The following is a 17,615-nucleotide window of genomic DNA, read 5'->3' on the forward strand; positions in this document are numbered from 1 at the left end:
TGCACAACCTAAAAGTTGAGAATTATGTTTTACTTGGTGGGCTTGCTGAGGACTTAAGCCCAGGGGATAGCCTCTCAGATAGCTCAGAGGGACTGCCAAAGAGGTAAGGTAGGAGTCAAGATATATAGGGGGTTTTGCAACAAAAACCAGGTAGTCGGAATATCAAAAGATTACTATTTTTTAAAAAAATTATTTATTTATTTGTGGCTGTGTTGGGTCTTCATTGCTGTGCATGGGCTTTCTCTAGTCACAATGAGTGGGGGCTACTCTTTGTTGCGGTGCTCAGGCTTCTCACTGCGGTGGCTTCTCTTGTTGTTCAGAATGGGCTGTAGGCTTGCGGGCTCAGTAGTTGTGGCTCGCAGGCTCTAGAGCGCAGGCTCAGTAGTTGTGGTGCACGGGCTTAGTTGCTCTGTGGCATGTGGGATCTTCCCAGACCAGGGCTCGAACCCGTGTCCCCTGCATTGGCAGGCGGATTCTTAACCACTGCGCCACCAGGGAAGCCCTATGGTGGGTTTTTAATATATATTCTATCTTTTTTGAAAATCTAAGCACAAAAGCAGAAATTTGATTACTTATTGAAAAAATAACATACACATTATAAAATATCTCCTTTCCATTTCCAAAGTCTTAGCCACCTCTTGGGCATCAACCACTCTTAGCAGTTTCTCATGCATCTTTCCAGAAAGCTTGTTTGTCCAAGCTTATATCCATGAGAATATAGCTCCCTTTGCAACATGAAAGGAAACATACTTTTCTCAGTGCTTTTTCACATAACACTAAATCTTGGCAATCATATCTATACACATATGTGTTCACTGAATGCTTTCCAATGCAGAACCATTATATGGATGAGCTATATTTTATTTAACCAGTTCTCTATGATGGTGGTTAGGTTGTTTCTAGGATTTGGATACTACAGACAATGCTTCAATGCACATCACTGTGTATATTTTTAAACACAAGTACGTCATGTGAATATTCTATCAAACCTAGATATAGATACAGATATATTCCCAGGAGTAGAATTGCTGGGCCAAAGCATATGTGCATTTTTATCTATTTTTTTAAGTTTTTAAAAAAAATTATTCATTGGTTGCTCTGGGTCTTAGTTGCAGCATGCAGCATCTTCGTTGCAGCATGCAGGATCTTTAGTTGCAGCATGCGGGCTTCTTAGTTGCAGCATTTGAACTCTTAGTTGCAGCACACAAACTCTTAGTTGTGGCATGCATGCATGCGGGATCTAGTTCCCCGGCCAGGAATCGAACCCAGGCCCCCTGCATTGGGAGCGCAGAGTCTTACTCACTGGACCACCAGGGAAGTCCCCATATGGGCTTTTTTTTTTTTTTTTTTGCGGTACACGGGCCTCACTGTTGTGGCCTCTCCCGTTGCAGAGCACAGGCTCCAGATGCACAGGCTCAGCAGCCATGGCTCACGGGCCTAGCCGCTCCGTGGCATGTGGGATCTTCCCGGACCAGGGCACGAACCCATGTCCCCTGCATCGGCAGGCAGACTCTCAACCACTGTGCCACCAGGGAAGTCCCCAATATGTGCATTTTTAAATGAATATAAATAATTTATTTTGAAAACCACCTTGCAGATTATAAGGTCAAAGTACATTCAACCCAATCTCCCACACGTTCAACATCTAAGAATTATAAAATGATTATTACTTTTAAAGAAACACTCCAATACCTCAAGTACCTTTTGCATTATCGAGAAACGATCTTATGCCTTTTTCCAGCTGGACCCATGGTGGGTGTAGAAGAGAAGGAAAAGCCTTAAGAAACAAGTGGAGGGATTTTACAGAGCCTGAGATCGAGTGCCTGAGAAAGAAGTTTGCCCAAAAGATGCTTCAAAAGGCAAGGAAGAAGCTTATCTATGAAAAAGCTAATCACTGTCACAAGGAATATAGGCAGATAGAACTGAGATTCAGATGGCAAGGATGACAAGAAAAGCGGGCAAGTTTGGTGTACCTGCTGGACCCAAATGGGCATTCCTCATCAGATCACAGGTATCAATGGTGTGAGTCCAGAGATCTGAAAGGTGTTACAAGCTTCTTCGTTTTCACTGGATCTTCAACGGCACCTTTGTTAAGCTCAGCAAGGCTTCAGTTAACACTTGAGGATTGTGGAACCACATATTTCATGGGGGTACCTGAACCTGAAGTCAGAAAATGAATGCATCTACAATTATTGTTATGGCAAAATCAACAAGAAGAGAATTGCCCTGACAGATAACACTTTGCTCCATCCTTTGGTAAATATGGCATCATCTACATGGAGGATCTTATTCATGAGATCCATACTGTTGGAAAACACATCTTCCTGTGGCCCTTCAAATTATCTTCTCCAGGAGGGCCCAGGTCAACAGATCTAACAGGCTTATTAGATGGATGAACTGAGGTGTGGCTACTATGATTATTTTTGTAATCTGGTCAGTTAATAAACAGTGACTGATTTCAGACTATAAAAAAACCAAAAAACTCATTCTGCAGGGATTTGTCCTCAACTTCTTCTTAAGAACATTATGCTCTAGCAGAAAAACCCCTAGCATTCCAAGATTCTTGGCAGGACCTACAGTCCTGCTCTGTCTTGGGCCAAGACCCAGGATTCCCAGGATCAGCTAAACCTGAATTCCCTTTTTTTTAGGGGCTCTATACTTTACCACCAGTCACTCAGGCTCATACTCTCATCGTTGCCTTTGGTTCTTCTCTTTCCCTAGCCTCCTGAATCCAGTGGAGCATTCTTCAGCATCAACATTTAATGCTTTTGTTTCTATACACCCTGTCATTCCCTAATTCTGCCCTTTAATCAACTTCAAGAAGTGGCTTCTAGGGCTTCCCTGGTGGCACAGTGGTTGAGAGTCCACCTGCCGATGCAGGGGACACAGGTTCGTGACCCGGTCCAGGAAGATCCCACATGCAGCGGAGCGGCTGGGCCCGTGAGCCATGGCCGCTGAGCCTGCGTGTCCGGAGCCTGTGCTCCGCAACGGGAGAGGCCACAACAGTGAGAGGCCCGCGTACGGCAAAACAAAACAAAACAAAAAAAAGAAGTGGCTTCCTAACCAGCCTCATAGTGGCGGCGTGCGGGCTTCTCCATGAGGTGGCTTCTCTTGTTGAGCACGGGCTGTAGGCACGTGGGCTTCAGTAGTTGTGGTGCACAGGCTTAGTTCCTCCTCAGCATATATGATCTTCCCGGACCAAGGATAAAACCTGTGTCCCCTGCATTGGCAGGCGGATTCTTATCCACTGCACCCTGGAATAATATAAAAATAATGCTTCCCTAGGGAATTCCCTGGCAGTCCAGTGGTTAGGACTTGGCTTTTTCACTGCTGGGCTGGGTTTAATCCCTAGTTGGGGAACTAGGATCCTGCATACCACGAGGTGAGGCTCCCCCCCCCAAAAAAAAGCTTCCCTAAATATCTAAATCATAACCCAAACCTAGAATTTAAACTATCTCCCTACAGACTCCTTGGCTAGGTCCTAACCCAACTCTGGAGCTGACCGATCTCCTATTACTTTCTTGAACACATTTCTCCAGCCAAAATACTCTCATACATGGTGTCCCCAAACACAATACCCATTTTCCTGCCTTTGCATATGCCATTCCCTCATCCAAAGAAGCCTTTCTCCAAGTCTCCACCTATAGAAATCCTGCATATACTACCAGGCCCAGCTCAAGTCTTACCTATTTCCCTGTCCATTCTAGATGAAAGCAGTTCCTCCCAACTCAAAATCCCATTAAATTCTCTTTAGCACCACCATCTTTTAGCAGTTACCTTTGCTGCAGTAGCTCTTTTGCTCACATACAGTTCCTGTAACTACATTTTAAGCTCATTGTTTGGAAACTGTGACATCCAGAACATCATTTTGCCTCGAATATCCACTTCCCCACGTAAAAAGGAAGCAAATGCTCTTAACACAAATTTGGGGGATGAGAGTTGGAGAATACTAAACTCATGCAAACACCAAACTCTTGACTTCTCATTTTCCCTTCCAGATGGCAGGAGGGCATAAAGCTGGCTCCTGGGGTAGTTGATACACCTACTGAGTCTAGTTTTTCCCAGCCTAGCATTCAGCCTTTGGGTATCCAAACAATTGGAAGACAGAGACCAGGACCTATAAATGTACAGAAAAACCATAGACCACTTCCATTTTCTGAGGTTCTCAGTGTACTGAAAACTGAAGATGTGCTGAAAGTGAGTTACAAAAATTGTGGTGTGTTTGAAATTTTTCCATTGCACCATCCTTTTCTTTCAATCCTGTTGTCAGTGTGTCTTTGTGCCCTCTATGTCTAATGTTACCTAAGGAAACATCACAAACTGAACGTTGAAATAACCTTAGAGGGTAGTGTTCTGGACTGTATTTGATGCTGGGTAACAGGGTGGCCTCAGGCTGCTGGGCCCAGAGCAGTGACTCTGCAGGAACGGTGGCGCCTGGTTACACAGCGTGGTGCAGTCGACCTCAGGCCAGATTTAGGGAGCCGTGACGGGTTCCATCAGCGCCGCGCACTCGCTGCGTTGGGGACCAGGCCCTTGCCGATATCTCATCGGACTTCCCACCCCTTCTTGCCAGCTGCCATTTGCCCCTCCAGAGAAGGAAACAGGATGCCAGACCCCGAGACCCGGGTCCAGGCCCAGGAGGGGTCGGAACCACAGAGACTGGGATGCAACGCCAGGCAACAGGCCCAGTAAAGAACGAGTGGAAGAGTGCACAGGAACGGCGGCCCAGCCGGCCCCGCCGGCCCCGCCTCAAGGCGCGCGCCCTGGGCGGTACTCCATTCCGCCGCAGCCCGACCCCTTCCCTCCCGCCCAACCAACGGCCACTTCCTGCCTCACTCCCAGCCAATCCTCACACTCCACGAAGAATAGCCCTAGGGGGCGTATGGGAAAGTGCAGAGAGCGATGGTCTCATCGACCAACCGAATCCAGGAGTTTGCGCGGGGGGGCGGGATCTAGCGCTGGCCGCAGCTACTCAGGAGCGAGGGGCGGACGCAGGGCTGGGCTTCGTGCAGTGGGGCTCGCTCGCGCGGCGGTCGCGGCAGTCAAGGCCTCTTGGTTCTGCGGCACGTGACGGTTGTGCTATCTCAGCCGCTGTCTTTACTGCAGCGCGGGGCCAGGTGTGCGGGCGGGAGGAGGCGCGGGCGCAGCCGGAGGTCCCTCTGAGGCTCGAGGTGAGACGGGAGGCCTGCTCGTGTTTTCGGGCCTGTGAGGACCCCTGGGGGCCTGGGTACGCGGCGCCGCGGCCGAGGGCCCGAGGAGCCGGGCGTGGCTGGGGCCGAGGGGTCCGGCTGGGTTTCTAGAGCTCAGGCCCAGGCGGACGCTCGGGCCGTGAGGGGCGAGGCCCGAAATTGGGCCGCCTGAGTTGGGGAGCCAGGCCCAAGTCGCGCCGGCGGGGTCGGGAGGCGTGGCAGGTGCCCTAGAGCCTCTCTTGACCTCTGGGAAAGCTAACTTCTCTTTCTGGCTTTTCTTCTAGGGCTTTCTTAAGCCTGTTGTTGGCTGCTTGTGAAGCTGTGAGGTGTTCTGGTGTAATCGCGTAAAGGTCTGGAATAGGACCGGGCCTAGTCGGTATCCCTAGTAGTGGGGAAGGGTGATAGTGGGCCGAGAGAGAATGTTTAGGATTAGCATTCCAGGTTCAGTATTTGAAAATTAAAACCACAAAGTGAAGACTGGACTCTGGTAGCCTGACGAGTATGGAGAATGTGCTAGAACACGCAGTGGTTGAAAAATTTCAGTCCTAACATTTACATCTATTCGGGGATGGTGAGTAAGTAAGCTAGTAAATTCACAGGATTTTTTAAAGCAGGAAAGCTCCCAAAAGCTCTTTGTGGGCAGGTAGTTTTATAGTGGAGGAAACTGAGGCCCAGAGTTCTGAATGATTGGCTCAAGGTCATGCGATTAATTTTATGATCACATTGGAATTACTGTTGAGGCAGATTTGGTGTAGTTAAGGCTAAGCCCTGATTCAACTCTTTCATCAGCAATTCGTTGCTATGTGAACTTGGACAGTTTACTTCCCCTTTGTGCCCCAGTTCTCTCCAAATAATGGATATAATACCTGGTGGAGTTGTTAGAATTAAATTGTGTATAAAAAAGACTCTTAAGTGCTTGATAAACGGTTGAAATAAATTGTTATGGTCTGAATGATGTTGGTCCACTACACCAGCATCCTGCTTTTTGAGTTGGTTAAGTCCTGGGACCTAAAGTCACATTTATGGAGATAGGGGGAAAAAACTGATTTAGTGGATTAACTGCTGGGCATGACACTAGTGAATGCTGGCTGAAGGAAGTTAAACTGAGCTGAATATTAAAAGGTTGGGAGGACAAAGGTGAGCCACAGTTAGGCTCTTTACCTCTAATTTAGGAAATGGAACATTTTGCTTAATTTTTTAATAAGTAGAGTTGGTGGGTTGGGGGGAGGATTTGATTTGTTTTGTTTTAGTTTTTTTTAAGGAAGGAACTGTATTGATCTTAAAATCATTCTGTATCTCAGTCTTTTGACAGTGCTGTTTAAGGGCCATGAATAAAATCACTGCTGAATTGTACATTTGCTGTAGTTAGAGCGGAGGTAAAAGATGGTGTGAGGAGTTCTGTTCACCGCCCAGGGTACACAAGCAAATAAGCGGGGGGGGGGGGGGGGACACACACACACGACTGGATTATGAGATGGCCACAATGAACTTTGTATTGGAGTAAATGTGTCGCACAACAAACAAATTTTCTGACCTATCTGATAATGGGTGTTAGCATCCCTCCCTACCTTACTATCTTAACTCGGCAGTTTCAACTAGCACACATTATCTTTCAAGGACCTGGAGGGGTAAACATTTTGACGGAAGTTGTTGCTGCAGTTTTGGCAATCATGCTCTTGCATCCTTTCAGTTACAGAGTTCACTTTGCCCTGAGATATAGCTTAAGGGGATGAAGTGACAGTTGGTAAGCTTAAATGCAGGCTCAAGAGACTTGAATTCCAGGTCCAGCATGGTAACTAGCTTAATGAAGTACATTGGTTTCCACCTCTTTAAAATGGGAATGAAGAGTGACCTGGATACCTTACCAGGAGGGACAAATAAGATGGTGAACATGAAATTACTTATGAATGGCATAATGAACTGTGCAAATAGAACAATTGGCAGCTCATAACAACTCCTAGGAAATAATAAAAGTGCCTGAATATAGTTATAACCTATATAGCTTACCGTAGAACTTTATCAGTAAAGTGCAGGTTGAATGCTTTGTTAACCAAAACAGATGTGCCTTTAAATTAAGCTTAATTGTGAGCTGGGAAAATTATTTGGAGAATTTTGTTTTTTAAATAATTTAGAATCTTCAACATTTTGCATATCCACATCTTAAACCTACTTAGTTTATAGGAGAAAAGGAAGTGCTATGGAAAAATAATTTTAATGTTTCTGTCAGTGAAAAGCAAAATTCAAAACTGTAAACTAGGCGGTAGTATATATCTGTTTTTAAGTGGATGATCATTTACAATAAAAGACCACTTTGAATTTTATGTACTTTTTTCCCCCTTTACGTGCTTCTATATTTTGACTAGATGCACATGTAGTAATATCAGAGGGACAGAAAGTAGTATTAAAATAGTTATCTGTGACTGGAATCAAATTCCTTTTAAGTGGTTCCTTTTCAATCTAAGACTTCACATTTCTTATTGCCTTAAAACTCAGGGTTTTAGAACCATCAAAAGTTAAATGGTGTCACTGGGCAATACCTAGTAATAGTAGAAATCACTGCTAATGTCGCATTTACTGTAAACCAAGTACTGACATAAACACTTAACATGCATTTTGTTTATATAACAATCCTAAGAAGTACATAGTGTTGTTATTCTCATTTTAGAGATGAAGAAACTGAGGCACTGAAGTTATTAAGTAGCTGATTAGGGATTGTGACTTCTGAGTTCCTGCTCATAACACTATTCTATGTTTAACTGTGACCTTGGACAGCTTATGTAACTTTTCTTAGCCTTAGTTTTGTCGTGTGTCACATGGGGATGATAGAACTTCCTGGGGTTCTTCTGAGGGTTAAATTAGACAACCTAAGGTAAGACTTAACATTTTTAAAGGGTATATTGGGACTTACGTGGTGGTCCAGTGGTTAAGACTCTGTGCTCCCAATGCAGGGAGCCCGGGTTTGATCCTTGGTCAGGGAACTAGATCCCACATGCATGCCGCAACTAAAAGATCCTGCATGCCGCAGCGAAGATTCTGCGTGCTGCAACTAAGACCTGGCGCAGCCAAAATAAATAAATAAATAAATATTTTAAAAATAAAATAAAAGGGCATATTAATAGATGAATGGATAGCCTACATGGAAGAAAGACTGCCTCATTTTTTATTACACACTGCCTTTTAAAAAAAAATCACTTTTGGGAGTTCCCTGGCAGTTGAGTGGTTAGGCCTTGGTGCTTCCACTGCAGGGGGCCGGGGTTCGATCCTTGGTTGGGGACTAAGATCCCACAAGCCGTGCGGCGTAGCCGAAAAAAAAAATATCCCCCCCCCAAAACCTAGAACACCAGCTAGACCACTTCTGTTCTTCTTTCTAATTTCTCATGGATCAAAGGAATTAGAGGTGAAATTTCCTAACTGCTTTTAAGAGGTAAAATTCCACAAAGGAAAGCCCCAAACCAAATGGTTTTAACACCAATCCTTCACAAACTCTTCTAAAAAATAGATGAGAGAACACTTCCCAACCCATTCTATGAAGCCAATGTTACCATGATACCAAAACCAGACAGGAAAAGAAAAACATAGAACAGTATCCCTTAAGAAAATAGATGCAAAAATCCTCAGAATGCTAGCAAATGGGATCCAGCAACATATAGAATTATAGGGCTTCCCTGGTGGCGCAGTGGTTAAGAATCTGCCGGCCAATGCAGGGGACATGGGTTCGAGCCTTGGTCTGGGAGGATCCCACATGCTGTGGAGCAAATAAGTCCGTGCGCCACAACTGCTGAGCCTGAGTGCCACAACTGCTGAAGCCCGAGCACCTAGAGCCTGTGCTCTGCAATGAGAAGCCTGTGCACTGCAACAAAGTGTAGCCTCCACTTGCTGCAACTAGAGAAAGCCCACGTGCAGCAGCGAAGACCCAATGCAGCCAAAAGTAAATAAATAAAATTTAAAAATTAAAAAAAAAAAAAAAGAATTATACACTACAACCAAGTGGGATTTATCCCAGAAATGTAAGGTTGGTTCACCAAACTATAGTAAAGAATGTAATATACTGCATTAATAAAGGACAAAAACCGCATGATCATTGCAGTTGATAAAGTGCAACACCCTTTCATGATAGAAGCACTCAACAAACTAGGAATAGAAAGGAACTTCCTCAGCCCTCTTAAGAGGCAAATAATCCCTCTGTGGGATTCCTTCTGTTCCTCTTTCTAATTTCTCATGGATTCAAGGAATTAGAGGTGAAATTTCCTAAGTACTTTTAAGAAACAAAGTCTCACAAAGAAAAGCCCAGAACCAAATGGCTTCATTGGTGAATTCTACCAAATACTTAGGGAAGGATTAACACTAGTCCTTCACAAACTCGTCCAAAAATACAAGAGAGCACAACTCATTCTGTGAGGCCAATATTACCCTGATACCAAAACCAGACAAAGACTTCATAAGAAAACCGTAGACTGATATCTTTTAAGAAAATAGATGCAAAAAAACTAGACTAACTTGAAAATATTAAAGTTTAAATTTAATTTAAAAATAATTTGAGCCTCCCTTTGTTTTAAAGATTTTTTTCCTAAATGGACCCTTACTGAGCATAAAGATTCTGCCAATGAGATGACAAATGTAATATTTCTTTAGCGTTTGCCCATTCCTAAAGTTGATCAATTTTGGATTTGTTAAAATTCAATGCAGAATGTGTCTGTTTCCGTTAAATAGAATATTTTGTGTTCAGTTGAAGTCTCATGTACATTATTAAATGTGTATAGTAAAATAATACGGACTTTTTTAAGAATGTGTGCTGAGAACAGAATTATCATTAACCAAAAATAAGTTAAATTTGGGAGAATTCGTAAAGAAAATTGGTGGCAGAGCAGGAAAAAAGGAAATCACAGATAAACGGGTATTTCCCTGTCCAAATGCTGTAATTGTATATACACCGTTGCAAGGAAGAGTTAAAGATGAAATCATAGAATATAATCAGAGGAAAGCTTGTGTTTCTTGTTACATAAAATCATTCAGCTTTGTTGAAATATAGGAGGTGAATGCGCACAGTTACACCTTTTGGCCCATTCTGGGAATTGAAAATGTATTCACTGTGGTTGTACTAATTTTGTATCAAAGAACAAACCATTTGGGAACTCCTATGAAGTACTGGACTCTGAAAGACTTTGTATTAGCTTTTTATATTTTCACAGCAAGCCTTCAAGCCACTAATACTACTAGCTACACTATAAAATAGGGAAAAAAGACTCATGGAAATTCAATAAGCTGACCAAGACCACAAAGAGGATCAGGAAAGACTAGAACCCAGCTTTCTCTGACTTGACAGTTTACACCATCACATACACCATACTGCCTTTTGTATAAGGAGTTCATTTTCTGAATCATCAGTTTTTAAAATAGAAAACTTCCATCTCTAGAATTCAAGATAAATTCACTCTTTGAAAAGTTAAAAGAATGAACTGAAACATTAAAAGTGAGTAGATTAGTTTCTCTTGAAGAATCCTTCTGACTCAGATTTTGAGAACTGGGCTGTTTGCTCTGTCCTTGGGAAACTGAGAAGCAAGTCAGAAATCATTTATATTATTTATAAATGTATATTACAAATGTGCATATGTTTAGCTTCTGTTTTCTTGGCTTTGTGTACATTTGTTTATGTGATCCCAGGGGGTAGAGCTTCTCTGACTTGGATATAGGTTGATAATTATATTTTATTACTAAAAACAAAACACTTATTAACTGGAAGGGAGTAAGAGGTTCATATTTCTAATCCAACTCATTTCTGAGTCTTCCTCTATACTTCTATGCTTTAGAATTTAAAGCTGTTTTCTAGACAACTTTGATCAAGTCTAAAGAACCATCTATACTGATCCAGTAATTTTTTTTTTTTTTTTTTTTTGCGGTACGCAGGCCTGTCACTGTTGTGGCCTCTCCCTTTGGGGAGCACAGGCTCCGGACGCACAGGCTCTGTGGCCATGGCTCACGGGCCCAGCCACTCCGCGGCATGTGGGATCTTCCCAGACCGCGGCACGAACCCGTGTCCCCTGCATCGGCAGGCGGACTCTCAACCACTGCGCCACCAGGGAAGCCCAAATCCAGTAATTTTTTAAAAGAAGCTTTTAATTTTGAAATAATTATAGACCCGCAGAAAGTTGCAAAATAGTACAGAGAGGTCTCTTGTACCCATCACCCTGCTTCCCCCAATAGTAGTATAGATAGATAACTATTGTAAAATATCAAAACTAGGAAAAAATTGCACTGGTACAGTCTACAGACCTTATTCAGATTTCTCCAGGTTTTATATGCCCTTGTGTACATAGCTATGGGCAATTTTATCATGACACTAATTCATTTTTGAAATTTTTACTTTTTTGACTTTTTTTTAATAGAAGGAAAATACTCAAGCTAGAATGTTAAGTAGTACTAACATACCTATGTGCATTTTTTCCTAGTTAGATAAAAGGTTATGAGTTTATTTTGATATTATCCCCCCAAAACCCCCAACATTTGATTAATAGAACTAATACTACAGAATATTCATAAACTCTGAAAACAAGGGCAAATACTTTTAATGTTTCCAGACTTTAAGGACACCCTGTATAGATTGATTCTGAAGGTCAGAGACTTTTTTTTTTAAACCCTTGGTAACTAGTTGATACTCATGGAATTGACCAGTATCAGCAAACATTCATTTAGTTTGTAACATGTGCTGGGTTTTCTAATGGGCATCAGATATATTCTCCTTTAACCCTTTGTAACGCAGAATTCCAACAGTTCAGTCTTGTGACTGCCAGAAAACAGTCTTGAACTCTGCCACCCAGCATTTATTAAAAGTCCAGTTGAGAGAATTCACTGGTGGTCCAGTGGTTAGGATTTGGCGCTTCACTGCTGGGGCCTGGGTTCGATCCCTGGTGGGGGAACAAAGGTCTTGCAAGCTGTGCAGTGCGGCCAAAAAAAAAGATAAGTCCAGTTGAGAGATTTATTTTTGAGTATTTGAAGGAAGTGCAGTCTGTTCACGTCTCTAGAACCTAGAAATTGTAAGTTTTATTTGTAGATCAAGTTCTGGATCAACAGAAATCAGAACTTGGACTATATAATGTTGGCCCTCATAGTATTGGTTTTATTGACTCAGCCTTTGCTCTAGTTAAGGGATATCATAAGATAAAGCCACACAAAACTCACATTTACATATAACGTAAGGTATTTTTAAGAAAAGTTCACTTCAGTAGACTCATAAATATTAAAAGATTTTCTTGTTCGTGGTTTTGATTTTTAATTGCTGGCTCTCTTGGAGGTCTATGCCTGTAAGTAATTTGTAATTTGGCCAAGACAGGAATTTAAATGGGCCTACTGTGAGACAGTTTGTGGCACTGAGTAGCTTAGTCATGAGTTAGATATCCACCCAGCATTTACACCCTAGCTCGAAGGGGCACTGCTGTAGAGTAACAGTCTTGCAGTGATAAAAGAAAATTATAGCGAGAAAATGGCTCTTGGAAGAAAACTAGGAAATGAAGTGCTTCAAGAAGATGATGGCTTTCAAGCAGAAAGTAAAAGTATGGGAGAAACTGCTATAATGGCATTCAGGAATATGAGAAATCTTGTACTAGAAGAGCTAATGTAGCTTAGTGAGCATGAACTGTGAAGTAGAAGAGACTTAGAAAATGTGGTAAATGTTTATTTACTGCTGGAAAGTTACTCAGTTTAAGGGTACCTAATTTCTTTATTCACTTTTATTCCTGAGCATTCTGGATCTAGGAATCACTTGCTCTGTGGCTTTGGGCAAGTTGGGGGTGGGGGAGATGTGCTATTTGTTTTTTAAAAGCATTATTACTTTGTTGTTGAGCTACTTCTTACGTATTTCCTATTGATAATCTTAGAAATAGTGGGTGACAACAGAGAAATACGCTCTCTGCTTAGGAGTCTGTAAATGTTAAGACAAATGAAGAGATTTTTTTAAAAAATATTTATTTATTTTTATTTGGTTGTGCCGGGTCTTATGTGCAGCAGGTCGGCTCCTTAGTTGTGTCATGCGAACTCTTAGTTGTGGCATGCATGTGGGATCTAGTTCCCTGACCAGGGATTGAACCTGGGGCCCCTGCATTGGGAGCATGGAGTCTTAACCAGTGTGCCACCAAGGAAGTCCCCAAATGAAGGGTGGTTTTTTTTTTTTTTTGTCCCCCTGCCCCCCCGGTACGCGTGCCTCTCACTGTTGTGGCCTCTCCCGTTGCAGAGCACAGGCTCCGGACGCGCAGGCTCAGCGGCCATGGCTCACAGCCCCCGCCGCTCTGGCGGCATGTGGGATCTTCCCGGACTGGGGCACGAACCCGCGTCCCCTGCATCGGCCGGTGGACTCTCAACCACTGCGCCACCAGGGAAGTCCAAATGAAGGGAGAAAAAAGCTTCTGAAATCTTTTTAGACACTAAAATGTGAAAAATCATTTTGTGTTTCTAAGACAAAACCAGTATAGAATTACCAAGTAAGGTATTGGGAGACAGGAGACTTGGCCTCTGATCCTGATTCTGCCAATAACTGGTTTTTGGCAAATCAATCACATTTGGTGCATAATGATGGAACATCTTTTTAAAAAGAAGTAAACTAATTTTTACAGAATAGTTTTGGATCTACAAAAAGATTATAAAGATAGTACAGAGTATTCCCATATAACCCATACCCAGTTTCTGCCATTATTAACAACTTAACATTAGTATAGTACATTTATTATAATTAATGAACCAATATTGATAAATAATTACCAACTAAAGCCCATATTTAATTCAGATTTCCTTTGTTTTTACTTGCTGCCCTTTTTCTGTTCCATGATACCACATTACATTTAGTCATCATGTCTCCTTAAGCTCCTCTTGGCTGTGACAGTTTTTTAGATTTTCTTTGTTTTCTGATGACCTTGACATATTTTGAGGACTACTGGTCAGATTATTTTCTAGCATGTCCCTCTATTGGGATTTCTTTGATGTTTTTCTCATGATAGGGAATATGGATTTTTGGGAAGAAGACCACAGAGGTTAAAGTACTGTTTTCATCACATTGTATCAAGGGTACATACTATCAACATGACCTATTACTTTGCATGTTGACCTTGATCACCTGGCTGAGGTAGTGTTTGCTAGGTTTCTCCACTGTAAAGATCTTGTTTTTCCCCCTTTCCATATTGTGCTCTTTGGAAGGATATCAATATCACTGTGTAGCCCACACGTAAGGAGTGGGGGGTTATGTTCCACCTCCCTGACAGTGGAGTATCTGCATCCGTTACTTGGAATATTTCTTCATGGGAAATTTGTCTCTTCCTCATTTATTTATTTACTCAGTAATATATTTGTATTGTATAGATTCATGGGCATTTATTTTATACTTTTAGGTAAAATCCAGTACCACTTATTTTGTTTGTATTGTTCCAGCTTTGGCCATTGCTTTTTCTTGTGTTCCTTTGACATAGCCCGCATCTCTGTGGGTGTTTTGTTTTTGTTTTGAACACTTCTCTTTCTGACACTAAAAGATGCTCCAGGCTCATCTTCTATATTTCCTGCCCTAATCCTAGAATCAGCCAAGGAACACTGTTTGCTTTTATTGGAGATGATATTGGAAACCAAGATCCTTGCTACTAGGTGTATTTATTGCTACTGGGGTGTAGCAGTTTCTTGTATGCCCTCTTAGCTGACAGTGCAAGGAAATAAATGTGTGTATACTAACTGGTATATATGCACATATCCATAAATACTTCTCTGTGTAACTCTCTGTATATTAAGATAAACATGAATTCATACTATAGTCTTTCTCGCCCATTACCATGAGGATTATTTTAGCCTCCTTTCCTTGCTTATCTGTAAAATTCACACACCTAACACTGAAAGTGGCTCCCACAATCCATTTATTTAGTTGTTAAATTCTGATATACATATATAGCAGTAACCGAATTGTTAACCTGTATATTCATGTGAAACAACGTACTCAACTTGAACAGTGCTTTTGTACAGTCTGGTTTTACAGACTGCACTCATTTCCAGAGTTACTTAAGTTAACATCTTTTCCCTCCACCCCATTCAGTGAGGTTGTTTTGTATATTTGTAATACAGTTAGATTGTTTTGTCACATCCTATGTGCTACCTTGGATCACTCAACCTCTTTGATGATTTTTAAAAATTTTCATACGTGGGGCTTCCCTGGTGGCGCAGTGGTTAAGGATCCACCTGCCAATGCAGGGCACTACAGGTTCGAGCCCTGGTCCGGGAAGATCCCACATGCCATGGAGCAACTAAGCCCGTGTGCCACAACTGCTGAGCCTGTGCTCTAGAGCCCGCAAGCCACAACTACTGAGCCTCCGTGCCACAACTACTGAAGCCCGCACACCTAGGGCCCATGCTCCACACAAGAGAAGCCACCACAATGAGAAGCCTGAGCACTGCAACAAAGAGTAACCTCCCTCTCTGCAACTAGAGAAAGCCTGCACACAGCAACGAAGACCCAGTGTAGCCAAAAATAAATAAATAGTTTTTAAAAATATATTAAAAAAAATTTTTTTTCATACATGAAGATTCATTCTTTGTGCTATAAAGTTTTATGGGATTTGAAAGATGGATGGTGTCCTGTATCCATAATTATAGCATCATACAGAATGGTTTCACTGCCTAAGAAAGTCCCCTGTGCTTATCTATTCAACCTGACCCCCTCCCCTAAACCTCTGACAACCACTGACTTTTTTTGTTTGTTTTTGGTATCCAGAGTTTTGCCTTTTTCAGAATGTGATCTAATTGGAATTCTATAGCATGTCGCCTTTTCAGACAGGCTTCCTTCAGTTAGCAATAGGCATTAAAGATTCATCCGAGTATTTTTTTGGCTTGATAGCTCTTTTTTTTTTTTTTTTTTTCAGTATGCGGGCCTCTCACTGTTGTGTCCTTTCCCATTGCAGAGCACAGGCTCCGGACGCACAGGCTTAGCAGCCATGGCTCACAGGCCTAGCCGCTCCGCAGCATGTCAGATCTACCCAGACCCGGGGCACGCACGAACCCGAGTCCCCTGCATCGGCAGGCGGACTCTCAACCACTGTGCCACCAGGGAAGCCCCTTATTTTTTTTAAAATTGAAGTATAGTTTATAGTTTATTTACAGTGTTGTGTTCATTTCTGCTGTATGGCAAAGTGATTCATTTTAGATAGTTCATCTTTTAATTTCTGAACAATATTCCATCGTATGGGTGTACTACAGTTTATTTATTCCCCTACTGAAGAACATTTTGGTTTCTTCAAGTTTTGGGTGCTTGTGGATAAAGCTGCTATAAACATTTGTGTGCGAGTTTTTGTGCATTTGTAAGCTTTCAGATCAGTTGGGCAAGTACCTGTGAGCATGATTGCTGAATCCTGTGGTAAGTCCATAGTTAGCTTTGTAAGAAATTGCCAAACTGTTCCAGAGTGGCTGTACTATTTTGGATTTTCACCAGCAGAAATGAGAGTTCCTGTTACTTCACATCCTTGCCAGTTTTTAAAATCTTAGCCATGCTAATAGGTGTATAGTAGTATCTCATTGTTTTGTTTTATTTTATTTTTAAAAATTTATTTATCTTTGGCTGTGCTGGGTCTTTGTTGCTGCATGTGGGCTTTCTCTAGTTGCGGTGAGTGGGGGTTATTCTTCGTAGCGGTGTGTGGGCTTCTCATTGTGGTGGCTTCTCTTGTTGCAGAGCATGGGCTCTAGGCTTGTGGGCTTCAGTAGTTGTGGCACGCAGGCTGAGTAGTTGTGGCTCAAGGACTCTAGAGCACAGGCTTAGTAGTTGTGGCACATGGGCTTAGTTGCTCTGCAGGATGTGGGATCTTCCTGGACCAGGGATTGAACCCGTGTCTCCTGCATGGGCAGGCAAACTCTTAACCACTGCGCCACCAGGGAAGGCCCTCATTGTTGTTTTAATTTGCAGTTACTTAATGGTAAATGATGTTTGATCTTTTCATATGCCATCTGAATATCTTCTTTGGGAGGTATCTGTTCAGATCTTTTGCCCACTTTATAATTGAGTGGTTTGTTTTCTTATTTTTAAAAAATATTTATTTTTAAATTTATTTGGCTGTGCTGGGTCTTAGTTGTGACATGTGGGATCTTTAGTTGCGGCGTGCGGGATCTTTAGTTGCAGCATGCGGACTCCTAGTTCTAGTGTGTGGGATCTAGTCCCCTGACCAGGGACAGGCCCCCTGTGTTGGGAGCACGGGGTCTTTTTTTTTTTGGCTGAGTTGGATCTTTGTTGCTGCACGTGGGCTTTCTCTAGTTGCAGTGAGTGGGGGGCTACTCTTTGTTGTGGTGCACGGCCTTCTCTTTGCGGTAGCTTCTCTTGTTGAGGAGCATGGGCTCTAAGTATATGGGCTTCAGTAGTTGTGGCTTGCGGGCTCTAGAGAGCAGGCTCAGTAGTTGTGGTCCACTGGCTTAGTTGCTCTA

At 42.5% G+C, this 17,615-nt stretch overlaps 2 protein-coding genes and 1 pseudogene across 5 annotated transcripts in view; 2 read left to right on the forward strand and 1 right to left on the reverse strand.

Moving 5' to 3' along the window:
• Nucleotides 1–17,615, reverse strand: part of HNRNPH1 (heterogeneous nuclear ribonucleoprotein H1) — a 264,799-nt gene that overhangs the window by 47,776 nt on the left and 199,408 nt on the right. The gene's annotated exons all lie outside the window — the stretch shown is intronic.
• On the forward strand, nucleotides 1,833–2,397 carry LOC131755803 (large ribosomal subunit protein uL30-like; annotated as a pseudogene).
• CANX (calnexin) overlaps nucleotides 4,969–17,615 on the forward strand; it is a 35,177-nt gene continuing 22,530 nt past the window's right edge. Inside the window, exons 1-2 of one of the 2 annotated variants that reach the window (XM_067032233.1) lie at nucleotides 4,982–5,171; nucleotides 5,474–5,539. The gene's annotated coding sequence lies outside the window, so the exon portion shown is untranslated. Of the gene's footprint in view, nucleotides 5,172–5,473; nucleotides 5,540–17,615 lie in introns of both variants that reach the window. The other variant, XM_059060528.2, reaches the window with a different exon arrangement.

Source organism: Kogia breviceps, chromosome 4 (genome assembly GCF_026419965.1).
Source record: "Kogia breviceps isolate mKogBre1 chromosome 4, mKogBre1 haplotype 1, whole genome shotgun sequence".
Taxonomy (NCBI): Eukaryota; Metazoa; Chordata; class Mammalia; order Artiodactyla; family Physeteridae; genus Kogia; species Kogia breviceps.